We start from the raw sequence: 14024 nt of genomic DNA, 5'->3' as shown, positions 1-14024 counted from the left end.
TTTGTTTTGTTTTGTTTTGTTTTGTTTTGTTTTGTTTTGTTTTGTTTTGTTTTGTTTTGTTTTGTTTTGGAGAAAAAGGCAGTGGAGTGTCCAAGGACACTGAACTCCAATTCAGGGAACTGAACATCTAGTTAGGCACTTGCCTATTTTACAGATAAATAAATTAATGTTATATTTATTTAATGAATTAATTAATTATTAATTTGAGTTTAAATGATCTTATTTTCTTTCTTTCAGAGGTCATGGGGAGACCGAGAGACCAGCTTTGTTGGAAACCGAATGAGTGGTCAGTTCAGTGTTGCCATGTACAAAGGTCAGTATTCAGAAATATCTGACCCGTGAATACCAGAATTGACTAGAATCTTTATATTTGAGAAGTATTTGAAAGCTGTTAATTACTTTTTTAACAGAAAATCAGGCCACAATTCCTTTTCAAGTTTTTCTTTTGAACCTGTACATGATTAAAACATTACCTGTAACATTAACCAGCTATTGTAATGTGTCATGGCGTGACATTCTTAAACACTCATGTGTGATTTATTCACACATTCCTCCACTATATAAGCGACGTGCAGTTCCGTGACTCAACCTAAATCCACCTATTATGATATAATGTGATGTGGACGAGCGTGTGTTTGTGAGTGTGTGAAAAACCTTTAACACTTGATATCTGGATGGCACAAAATGGCTTTAGCCGGAACATTACCTAGATGTGTATCACAGGCTCAGAGGAATTCCTCGGCTTCTTAAGTGCTCCTGAAGACAAGACATGCAAAAAATCTCCCCACAAAGAAAGCTTCCTAATGGCTCCCACAAGACCGTGATATCATTTATTTTTCGGATCAGATGTACAAGTTGTACCCTTCATAATTCGTAGAGGCACATTTGACCTCAGTGGAAAAGGAGCTTTTTCTTTTTGTTGCTGTCTTTTTTCACATGCATTTAGCCCTGATGCATAGGTATATTGTTTTAAAGCACTAAACTATTAGTATCTTTTATATGACGGACAGGTGATGTAGCCCAGCTGATAAGCCGTGGCTCTGGAATGCTTTCAACACATTGATGAGATGACAACTTATTATTGATTTGTCTTTATTTAGAAGACGCCATTAAATAATGTAGGTACCCATGTGTGTAACCTCCCACTCCTGTGCCCCCTCGGCCCATTAAAGCAGCACCGCGAGCGCCCATGTCTCACGAACGTCTGAGATCCTTGGGCTTACATTTAATTAAATTATCTCATAATGAAATCTCCTGTAATGAGATTAATTTTAATTATTCATCAAGAGCTGATTTGAGTAAAAGGCATCGTGAATAATTGATCGTGCTGCTAAACATTTTTTCAATTCATCACCTTTTGCTTTGGTAAAAGGTACAGTTTATGAAAGAGACCACAGCTGATGGTGTTGCAGGCCAGGGACGCTGGGAATGGGTGCACTCGGGATCAAATCGTGGCAGGATGGGTCAATTTACATGACGTGGAAGCAACAATTAAGAAAACAATTAAAAAACAATTAAAACAATTAAAACATTTTTTTTTATTTAAAATAGATAAATAAATAAATAAATTAATTAATTATTTTTTTAAAAAATAAAAATAACAATAAAAAAAGCGGACAATCTAGCTGATGTCACCTGTGTTAATGTTCTTTTTGTATTTTCTTTTTGTATTTTTCTTGGTTTCATACACTCGTAAATATGAAGGTACTTTTTTGGCAGAAGAACCCACAGTATAAGATCCAGGAAACCTTTCCATTCCACAAAAGGTTCTTTATAGTGGAAAAGGGTTCTTTAGATTTTTTTAATGTTCTTCATACTATGAAAATATATATATATATATATATATATATATATATATATATATATATATATATATATATATATATATATATATATTTTAGGAACTGTTCAGTTAAAGCAAACCAAAAAATGGTTCTTCTGTGGCATTGCTTAAAAAAAAAAAAAAAAAAAAACGTGACATTTTCCAACCTGAATCTTGTTGTGTCATAAAGTCAAATCATCTGATATTTTAGGAGACATTGACCTCTGACAGGCTTTGTTTTTATGAGGTGGCATGGCTCTTTAAAGAAATCTTTAATTCAGTGTTTATCGTGTTTTGTTGGGGTCTATCTGTGTATTCCGAACATCTTTATATATTCTCATTTGACAAAATGAGAAAAGTTTGTTTATTTTTGCACATTATACCGTTTACAGTATGTCATAAATATGCTGTTTTGTTCTGATCGTGTTACTCCATGCAGCAGGGAGCTCTTAGCTAGTTGGCGTTGGCACCGGTTGGGCGTGTTCCCTTTGCATGACAGATTGCACCACGGTAACCTAATCTTCTATTTCAAATTCTGCTCTCCTGGAGGGATAAAAATAAAGGAACAACATTTGCACTCTTCTGCCTAATCAGCCTTTTCCTTCATGTATTAGAGATGTGTCTATAACAGCCGAAGACAAGAATGTCGACTGCATAACAGGCTGCCTCCTTTTATTAGAGCTTTTCAATATCTGATCAATTATTCAGGCCCAGAGCAGCCGTTTGGTGAGACAGAATTTCAGCTAGCTTGTAATTTTGTAAATAGCATAGTCATCATGTGATGGGTCATTCATCATGCCGGTAAATGCAGAAGAACCTCAAGAGACAGAGAATAGGTGAGGTTTCACTTTGTCAAAGAGTTCATTTACTTAAAGGTCACTCCAAAATATTTTACCCACCCTCATAAACCCGTGCTGTGAAACACAACGGGACACATTTTTTGTAATAGTGGTTTTTCTTTTCCGTGCAGTCGTGAAGGAATGGAGAGTGGAGCTTTGAAGCTTCAAAAAATAAAAGTATCATAGAATTGGTATAGGTTTGAATTCTTTTGGATTGATTCAGTTGATTTGGTTCTCCAAAACTGTCTAAATGATTTGTTACAGAACGAATCAGTCTGATCCAGATTCTAATAACCTGGCAAGTTTATCAGGGAATAACATAAAAGTTGGTCTGTTTTTGTATTTATTTCATTTTTGGAATTTTTTTTTTTTTTTTTTTTTTTTTTTTTTTTTGCAGAGATCACTTCAGAATACTTCAGAACACTTAAATTAAGAAAAAAATGTATGTGGTTTAACCATCAAGTAAAATGTGACATTTTCCTTACAACTGTACACATCATAATTTTTTTTTTCAAATATTAATATATTCAATATGTTTTGTAAAATGTTTAATTAATAAAGTAATTTTATAAATAAACTAAAAATATAATCAATATGAGTGATTTGTTAGCGGATTGGTTTGACGATTGGTTCCCTGAATTATTCACAGATTGGTTGATGATTTCTTTTCAGTTCCTAATAATACTGGAGGTTTATTAGGGAATACCAACATACATTTCAGTCTGTTTCTCACATAGACAAATTCAGAACACTTAGTATACTAATAAAATACACAAACTGCATTGATTACTTCTGATTCCTTGATTAAATGCAATCTCTTTTTGGTGCTTTTGTGTTCTTTTGAATACTTAAAAGCTCCAGTGCTTAATATAAACGAGCTACTAGCACATTATACAAAAAATTCTGTGAAATGTCAGAAATTGTGGTAAATACTAATAATTAGAAGGTGCACGGTATCATACAAATGCAACACACCATCATAGTAAAAGACACCACACTAAAATAAAACATTAATTTACCAACTTAAGTTGTAACATAAAAGTCAAATGCATATAACTTCCAAAAAACAAACTATAAATATTTTTCTTTTATAATTCTAAGACAACTTAACAGTATTTCACCATAAAATTAAGAAAACTTACTATACAACAATAAGCAGGTTTTTGACTTTTACTCTTAAAAAGATCTTTTACATTCCTTACATCTCCAAAAAGGCCTCGCCTCTCTAATCCACTGTTCTAATATGCATCTAAAGACAGAAATGACAGCTGTCTCTGCTGAGCAGCCATTAAAACTGAAGCTGGATGTCATTTCCATTCTTCTAGTGAGTCTAAGCCAGGTGCGGCCGAGAGGGAGAACAATTCCAACCCAGTGAATGAACAAACCCCCAATTACCCTGAATGTCCCTCTGGTAGCATTCATTCAAGCAAATGGCTCCTCTAATTGACCTGACCAGTCCTACCTGTTTCCCGTCCAAATCCCGGACTATTCTTCTGCGTTGTATCCATAGCAACAGGAAGTTTTTGCGGCCTATAAAAAGTCGCGAGTCGTGTAACCGAGACTTGGCAGGGAGTGTTACCATGGTACGCTTCTCTATTTATAGATCAATCTTGCTGTGAGCTGTGAGTTATACTCCTCAGACATTTGACGACGAGACTTTGGATATCACTTTACTTAATGTTTGTTTTAAAAAATGATGTTTTGCGCTGTTTTGTTGTTAAGGAATTGAAGATGTTCATGCAGCATAGCATTCACGACACACTTTATCAATTCCTTTAATACACCTGTTTTGAAATTTTTGACAAATCTGTTTTTATACATATATATATATATATATATATATATATATATATATATATATATATATATATGAGTGTCTTTTTTTGCTGATTGTGGCAGTGTGTAGACTGAATCACATGTTAGCCATCTGAGGGCAAAGTTAGTCATCCTTCTCTTCGTTTATCATCATCTATTAAAGCCAAACCTTCGACATACGGATGGCCTGCTAATGTTATTGGATGCAGAGGATTTTATAACCCTGTCTGAAAGCATTCAAGTTGGCCAGGCATCATATTTTTTTCTTTTTCTGTGTGTTTTTTCACAAAATGAAAGTGTGAGTCAGCGTCTCCCATAAACTTTTTAGTCACACGAATCAAATGAAGAGCAGCAGGGATTCTGTGAGCCTGCATTTTAATGGAAGGGTTTCTCAAACCTCCATCATGGCCTGTTTTTTCCTCGGTTCTTTGCTTGTCAAAGCACATTTCACTCGGAATCTGTGTCACCAATGAGCCTTGATTACTGCTTCCTGTCAGTGTTTTTTCGTCACATTTCCATGGGCTGTGACAGTAGGCAGAGGTCGAAGAGGGTCTGTGAAGAGGATGTGTTATCAGGTGAACTTCAAATGCTGTTTTGAAACAACTTTTCCTCTCCGGCGTATCCATTACGAGGAATCCTGCACATCCCATTCAGACATGGTGACATGATACACCCCAGTGAAGTCATGGAGCAAGTATACTACATGCAACCGAGCAATAAAAGCCCTTTCCCTGTGGTTTTGGTGTGCAGAAATGTGTTTGTGAGGAAAGTTCAGAATGTATACATCTGGAAATGAACATCTCCTTCGTATAGTGGCTTTACTTTTAAGTTTGTTACTCTTTTGAGTACATCCATGACACCCCACTGGGGTTGAGAGGGGATTTTTGGCTATCATGTCAATCATTGAGAGGCCTAGATATATAGAAGACAAGGTTTGACATATTTTTGAAGAGTTCAGCTAAAAGGCCCACTAGGCAATTTCCATTTCCTCAAAGAGGAAATCACCTTCTGAGCACTGCTCCGAAAGGAAATAAACATGGAAAGTTGGCACGTCAGTCCAGAAACTGTGACTTTGTCACTTCGGCATTTTGATGTGAAGTGTATTTGGTGCACTTGCCCCCTTGAAAAAGTCTGCACAAAGTTGGGGTGCTAGATTTTTATTGTAACTAAAGGCAAATGTCTTTGCGAGTTTTGTCAATTAGGTAGACGAGACCCAGAGCCCGAAGTCACGGGGAGTTTGGCCTCATCGGGGGATGCTATTAGCATGTGTCTTTGCTCTCTCTCTCTCATGGATAGTCCTAAACTGTTATTAACCTTTGGTTATTTTTGAACTTCTGGTCATGCTTCAAGTCACTTTATATGACGCCAGCATGATGGGAGGCAACCGCTGGCCAAGCAAGCTGCTAATAGTTCACACACTTCAGGGGCCACTGCAGCATCTTCCTGTCCAATAAAACGAACGGCATTCCATATCCAGATAATCTGAGCATTATTTTAAATGCATATACGTGAGGAGAAAGAAAGAGCCAGAGAAGTTCAGCTGTTAAACGTCTAAACTAGAGTTAAAAATGAAATCTGCTGCCCTATAACAACCCTGCCATTATATATGGTAAGCAGCCCTGAGTGATTTAATTATACTTCCTGAAGAGCAAGTGTGGAAATATTTTTAGTACAGATTGTTTCTAGTTGCTTCCTCAGAGTTTGTAGGCCGAAGATGTCTCCCAGTTAGATAGATAGATAGATAGATAGATAGATAGATAGATAGATAGATAGATAGATAGATAGATAAAATATAGATAGAGTAAATATAGATATGTATGTGTTAATATATATAGAAACATAAATATGCACAGTACTCCCACATATATTATTAAAAAAAAAAAAACTTTTATATTGGATGCAATTAATCATGATTAATAGATATGACAGCAGTTGTGTGTGTGTGTGTTTGTTTGTTTGTAATAAGAAATAAGCATATATTTTGTGCATCTTTTTTTTTTTAAGAATAATTTTTAAATAAATGGCCCCTTTTAAACTTTTGTTCCCCACTTTTTATATTTTGTTATATATTAGTCATTCATTCATTTGTTTTTTGGCCCACTGTATTTTTTGTTTGTGTACTGTATTTTAATAAACCACGAAGAAGTTGTTTTATGCTGAGAGAAACCGTATGTTTAGAACAAAAGGCCTTTCACGATGCCTGCATTGCTTTAACCTATGATGCCTACATATCAATGAGGCTGCACTTTTCTAAGCTGTGGTATCATCTAGCACATTTACACTACCCGCTGAGGTGCACACGGATCCATTTCTCCCTTACGCCGAGACACAGTCATATTCTCCCTCTTGCATTCCTTCCATGTGCCTACCCCTTCCCTGGAACTGCCCACTGCCATTGTGCAGAATGGCAGTGCCCCAATCAAAGTGGCTTTCATCTGGCCAATTTAAACAGACAACCCCAACCAGACATTTGCCTAATGTGTTTTTGTTACGTGGGCTCCTGGCTTCACAAATGTCAGCCGGCTGGAAGGAAACAGTGGCTCTATAACCTCTGTAGTTTCAGTGCTCTTCCCCCACTGGGAGTTCTGCTGGCCTGAAACTAATCCCTCCGCCTGAGAGCCGAAGTGTCCTCTCTGCAGGGGAGAGCCCATTCCGGGGGCCAGGGAGCGGCGGTCTGGCCGCGGCACTCTGCTGACCTGGACCCAACTGGGGGAGGCAGCTGTGAAGGCTGGGAATGCCACATTTCTGACCAAAACCAAGACAGTTGGGCCAGCGCTGACAAATGTTCCCATGGACGCCCGGCATGCTTGCTCGGAGTCATTTGAAAGGGGCCTGAAAATTTATTACCAAACGTATTGGTATTTTAGAGCGCAGCTGATTTAAATTTAGTGGAGTCAAGCAGACTTTCCCATTCAGGAATTTAAGATTATAGTTATGGTTTATGTGTATATTATACATACACACTGCACCATTCAAAAGGGTTTTTCTTTTTGTGTGTGTGTGTGTGTATGTTTATGCTTTTATATGTTTATACATAAATAACACACAAACACACACTACCATTCAAAAGGGTTTTTTCAAGGTTCCTTAAAAGTGTCTTATGTTCCCCTTCATTTACTGGATCGAAAATACAGTAAAAATTGTAATTTGTGTAAAATTATTGCAATTTTAATTAGCCATTTTATATTTCACTATATTTTGAAATGCAATTTATTCATGTGTTGCAAAGCTGAATTTTAGCAGCCATTACTCCAGTCTTCAGTGTGATATACTCCTTCAGAAATCTTTCTAATATGCATATATTATACGGTCTGAAACATTCCTTGAAGTTGTTCTGCTTAATTTTTATGTGGAATCCAGGATATTTATTTTTTAAGCATTCTTTGCTTGATAGAAAGTTTAAATTAACAGCATTTATTCACATTTGTTCTGAACAGTCTTTACTGAATGTATTCTTGCTGAATAGAAGTATTAACTTCTTAAATAATTTTTCTAAAAACACTAAAACTTTTTAAATGCAAGTTTATTTTAAGTAGTGCTTTTGTTTATACTCCTGACCAGTAGTTTTTTGTGGCACTTGGTGCCACTCTTTTAGTTCATGTAGACAGTGCTTGATTTCTAGATTGAGGCATTGTGTGGTTTCATATGACATTGTGACTTACAGCACCTGCAACTTATTTGGTAATTTAGTTTGTCAACATCAGCACTGCCAGAACAGTGGAAATACGGCCAGGATAGTGAATGGACAAACATTTTTTTTTTTTTTAATGCATTGTCCAGAGTGTAATCTTGATTGAAAATATAAACAGCTGAAGTTACTTCAAACCTTGCCCTGCTTTCTCTTCTTTTTAACGACAGCCAATGGCTCGAGTACAGCATTTAAATAAACACTCCAGTAGGGAGTATGTCCTGTATATCACCATGATCCTCTGTGATGTCTCTTTCTGAGTAATAGGTCTCTGCAGTTCGCTTGTTTTGCTGTTTTTCAGAGCCCTAGAGAGTAATAAACCGCCTTCTTGAGGTTCAGAGGGCCCTCATAGAACTTCACCAGGTGTGCTCGGATCCTCATAAAGTGCAGTCTGCGGTGCACTCATGGGTAGAAGTGTCCTTTGTTACCGCTCTTAAACAAACACACTGTCGGCATTGATGTTTTTTTAACGTCTCTGATTTTTTAAAGTACAAACATCATAGTAGTTGGAAATGCACACTGATGAGTTGCAATCGAATGAAAGCAACTAACTGAATATGAAACATATGTATCATCTTTTTGGTTGTTCTCCAGTTCGTCTTTCCCATGATTGCAAATTTCGATTTATTCAGCGCTCTTTTGAAGTTAACCAGCTGAATTATTCTGAGGAGAAATCCAGTTGTTTCAAAGGCATTACGTATGAACATACGTCCAGTAGTTCTAGGAGATGAACGTGATGTTTGTTTATAGAGAAATGGAGCTTCACTGCAGCTTTTATTCAACACTTGAAAGCTCTTTGCTTGCTTTAATTTACCTTAGGGGGCTTTAAAATTATCTGTCTGTGCTGTAGAAATCTTTATTGTGGTGACAACTCGTCATCATCATCAAAGATTGCCCTAGAGTCAAATGAAGCCGGTTTTTGAACAGTGGGTATGGAGCTCTGTCGAGCAGATTCTGTCTGATTGGTTCTCCTGAAATTAAGCACTGCAGGTTGGATCAGCAAATGTAGTTTTGGAGATTGATGATGCAGTCTGTGGGATCAGGCAGTAGGAGAGAAAAACACCCACTGATGGAGTCGAATAATCCATAAAATGTCTCATACATTGTGTTTGAATTTAGCTTTGCCCATTACTTTTGAATGCAACAGCACTGGATTGAGTTTTTCAGATTAACAATTAGAATCCTTTTTATTTGTCTTTATTCGTCATAACTAAACCACTGCTGTTCAAACATTCAGTAGGGTTGATAAAATAAGTATTTTTTGTTTACCAACGCTGCATTTTTTATTTGATAAAAAAATGCAGTAAAAACTGCTATATTGTGAAATAATATTAGAATTTAAAGTATGTTCTATTTAAATATATTTAAAAATGTAATTTATTCCTGTGATGAAAAACGTAAGTTTTAGCAGTCATCTTCAGTGTCACACGATCCTTCAAAAATTCTGATTTGCTGCTCCAGAATTATTATTTATTATTTTTATCACTGTTGAAAACAATTGTTTTCTTCCTTTAAAAAAGTATCAGCCCACAAAATGACAATAAGGATTTGTACATAAGACAATATAAACACAGCAGACTTTTTCCAACACTGCATATTATTTACATATGCAGTCTTGGAAAAGTATTGTCTTATTTTAAGGTTTACCTCAATTTTACTGTACAGATTATATAAAATATGCTAAATGGCCTCATAAACGCATGCTAAACATGCCATTAAATTGACTGTGATTAGTAAGTAACTCTTTTATTTTCTCCCTGGTGAATTATCTTTTAAAGTATTAGTAAAATGTTAATTGTTTAGGATGTGTTGATTTACATCAAAGGTGTCTATAATCAGTTTTTTTTTTTTTTTTGTAGCTCGGTTATTTAAAGCAAAAAACGTACTTGCTATGAAAATAATCCTTTAAAGTATGAAGAAATATCCAGTATCAGCTGCTTGATGGCTTGGTAAGATCTCCACAAAGCCAACTCTCCCATCCTCCTCCTGTCAGGGACATGAATTTAGAGGCCCAGAATAATTTTTCCCTCTCGTTAGTAGGTAAATATTATGTGAAATGTGTAAAAAGTTGCTTTCATTATTCACAAACTGAAGTTCAGGTTTCGTATCTTGGGGGAAGCGTTAGAGTTTTATGTTCTGGGAGACGGGCAGAAAAAGCAACTCGATCCCCTCGAAGTGTGACATTGTGTAAACACTCGGCTAGCGGATTGCAAACACCCAGTGTTGTTGTGTTGGTTAGCATTAGCATTATTAGCATCACAAAGGCTGTATGTTTTCTCAGTTTTCTCAAAGCAGAAATTGCTCGTAGTTTGAAGAAGCGTAATTGTCCTATACAATAACAATAATGACATTCCATCAGGGCATCCTTTTATTGTCTTTCAGCTGAATTACTTTAGTGAGTAATGAGTAGCTCAACTTCAGCCAGTTGTTTTTAGTGGGTCAGCTGTGGGCAATGCATGAATCACAGCATAATTATGCATTTGTGACATAATTTCTTGATAACCCCCGGTGCAATGCAGGACACTGTAGATCCCCCCATGTGTCTAGATTTCAAGCAGACATCTCTGCAGCCTCCCAGTAAGACTGCAGGATCCCATCGACATAATCCTTAATAAAGAACGGCTTCACTTTTAATCTTACCCACTTCTCATGTTTCTAGCGTGATATAGTTTTTGGCAAGTAATGTTTTAGCACTGATGTCAGTCTAGGACTATCAATGCATCTTTGTTAAGTCCACCGCGGGCACATAATAGGAACATCGCGAGCTTGATTGTCTAATTCTAAAGGGCCGTTTTGCTACATGTTTAAGTCTAGTGGAAAAATAAGGCTGTTGAGGCTTAGATTTCAGAACTAAATATATTTGAATATACTCACACAGCAATATTACACAATACGATAAAACCAAATTATCAGAACTTTGAAACTAGCTTTCGACTTTGAAACTAGCAATTTGTTTATTTTCCCATGATATTAATTTAGTTAAGTTATTCATGGCCTTTCATTTAAGTGAGTCAATATATCTCTCAGAATCTTAATCTCAGTCTTATTGAATATTATGAGAGATCTTTCACCTGATATTGTGCTATTTATAGTTACGGTACAGTAATGTGAAACATACCTTTCCGTTGACGTTGAAGCTTTGCTTAGGGGAAATTGAAAGTGTTTGTTTGGGAGACAAAGAGCTTGGGATAATTATGCTGTGCAATTTTAAAATATCTGCAAAATTACATTGAAAGTTAATTTTATGTGCGAGAGAGGGGGTTATAACTCGATTGGCGTATAAACCCCTCAGCTACGGCGAATAGTTACTTGAGATCCCCTCTGCATTTATTAGTCTATTGAGTTATCAAGAGCCTCTTCAAAATGCAATATATTTAATTTTCTCAGGCTGAAATGTGAAACGCTGGCTTTTACCTGTAGGCACATCTGTAGCGTTAATGCCTGTGCATTTGCATGACAACTGCTTTAGTAGCACCACATCTAGATGAGGAGAAGTCAAGCTTGGGTCTATTTATACTGAGGTGAATGGCAGAGGTTTGACCTGCTGTCCCATATATGGCTGCTGAGCCCTTTTCATTGTGACACACCAGCTTCATGAAGGTGTGCGAGTCAATTTGTGAGTGTGTGTTTGTCTTTTTAGCCACCTCGTAGCTTATTTGGGAATGTTTTTATTATTATTATAGGCCTGTATACTGTATATACAAAATAAGGCTGCTTTTGTTCATTATAGAACAAATTGTATAGATATTTATTTATATTTCATAAATTATTTGAAAAATGTAATTATAGTTTTCACCGTATTGTATCTCCAGTTAAAAAAAAGAAAGGTTTTCCTCATAAATTTACAGGTTAAAAACAAACAAACAAGCTACTTAATTACATATTTCTTTATTATATTTAGATTTTATATGTATTTAGTAGAAATTCACTTTATGTTTGTTTGTATGTGTGTGTGTGTTATTTTTTATTATTTTTGTATAAAATAAATGTACTTATATTTTATATATACTTATATTTTATATACATTATATGTATATAATGTATAATATAGACATGCACTTGTTTGTTAATATATGTTCATTTACATTCTTAATGGTCCTAATAATGTAACTATGTTATGTTTGTAATTTAGCTTAAAATGGCATTAAAATTAAGACCATTATATTAACATATAAAGTTATTTCATAATGTGTGTGTGTGTGTGTGTGTTTGTGTTTGTATATATATATATATATATATATATATATATATATATATATATATATATATATATATGCACACACACACACACACACATACAAATATATTACATATTAACATAACTGGCTATCTATCTAGCTATCGATCTAATTACATTTAAAATAAATGGAATTGCATGTTATATTTTAATACATGAGTATGCATCTTTATTTCAGTGTAAATGTATATCTTTATGTATATAATAATGTATAAATTCCACAATAGGAATGCATTTCTTTATGTAATAGATTGCAGTTGGTAGTATTCCATTGTGAGGAAGCAGTGAAGGTAAACTTTGGAAACAAATGAAGTAATAAGCTGGAGCAGACAGACGGCAGTCATTACCTTGCAAACAGCAGTGAACAGTCTACTTGTTGATGGAGGGCTTCCACTATAACGCTGATCGAACGAGCCAGTTTGCTCCAATAAAATCACCTCCATCATTTACAAACTATATTTACACAATGCATGCCTACTAGGATCCTTTTGTCAGGGACAAACCAGAGAGAATCAGCCACAAAAAAGAGCCGGTTTGTGGAAAGAAGAAAATAAAAATAAACGGGAGAGAGAGAGGAAAGAGAGAGAGGGAAAAAAAGCTTTGCCCTGGGGCTGTGTGTGTGCAGAGCCACAGGATCCAGCAGACTAGCAGAGATACATGCAGGATCTGCCGTTTCATTGTCTTAGGATCACTGATACAATCTAGAGGAAGGCTATATTGCTTAAAGCTGTGAGCGAATGACATATGGAGGACTGGTGTGAAGAAAACTCCCCAGTGCCTCCTCCAAACTAAAGTCTTCCTGTGAAAGAGAGAAGTGAGCAACTTTCTGCGCTTTCGAACTGCAAGCTCCCTCCCTCCCTCCCTCAGTCTCTCTCAACTGGCTCTCTCTCTTTCACTCTTTTTTTTTCTCTTCGTCAGACACTAGCTAGTCACTGCCTGCAGCAGTAATCGGACAACTCTCGTTCTTGCTCGGAGTCTGTCTCTTGAGATCTAGCACGGGGCTCCATGACTTTTCACCCTTAAAATGAAAAAGAAAAAAGTTGACTTTTATCGCTAATCTGCGCGTTTAAAACCAACTCTGAGAGAAGTTTATTTATTTTTTTAAATACTACTTTATTTGCTCTGGAACGGACAGACACTTAACAGAAGATTGCAAAAAAAGGGAGGAATAAAAGAAAAAGTGCAAGGATTCTACCATCATTGTAGTGAGTACTATTTTGATTAGTCTTTTCTTCTACTTTTATTATTTTACGCGTCCCGTGTTGAAATTTTCACGTAATCTTTAGAGTTACAGCAATTTCAGTTTTATAAAAAAATTTGAATGAATACACACTTTTTATTTTAACATAAAATTCCTTATAAGATACAGCTTAAACAGTTTTAAGTCTTTAAGATGCATCATGTCACTTTCACCATTTGCCGCTCAAATTTAAATCCCCAGTGACTCTTTCTCACACCTGAGAGCTCACGCACCTGATTCACATCTTCACCCATTTCAGATTCACCTTTTTACATCTCCTTAGCCCTCGGATGGGGACAACATTTTGATACTTTAAAACAGGTGTACAAGGCAATGAAATAAGAGATCGCATTGTAAACAATGACCCCATTTTGAGTCCTAGA

At 35.9% G+C, this 14024-nt stretch overlaps 1 protein-coding gene across 10 annotated transcripts in view; it reads left to right on the top strand.

The window, feature by feature from the left end:
• Positions 1-261: 261 nt before the first annotated feature.
• LOC128013683 (eyes absent homolog 1-like) overlaps positions 262-14024 on the top strand; it is a 54509-nt gene continuing 40746 nt past the window's right edge. For 3 of the 10 annotated variants that reach the window (XM_052596826.1, XM_052596825.1, XM_052596828.1), the window contains exon 1: positions 13291-13606. The gene's annotated coding sequence lies outside the window, so the exon portion shown is untranslated. Of the gene's footprint in view, positions 314-13286; positions 13607-14024 lie in introns of those variants that run through there. The other 7 variants (XM_052596821.1, XM_052596822.1, XM_052596823.1 and 4 more) reach the window with 7 other exon arrangements.

Source organism: Carassius gibelio, chromosome B24 (genome assembly GCF_023724105.1).
Source record: "Carassius gibelio isolate Cgi1373 ecotype wild population from Czech Republic chromosome B24, carGib1.2-hapl.c, whole genome shotgun sequence".
Lineage (NCBI taxonomy): Eukaryota > Metazoa > Chordata > Actinopteri > Cypriniformes > Cyprinidae > Carassius > Carassius gibelio.
The sequence above is the reverse complement of the archived record's forward strand: the minus strand, read 5'-3'. Positions and strand labels throughout refer to the sequence as shown.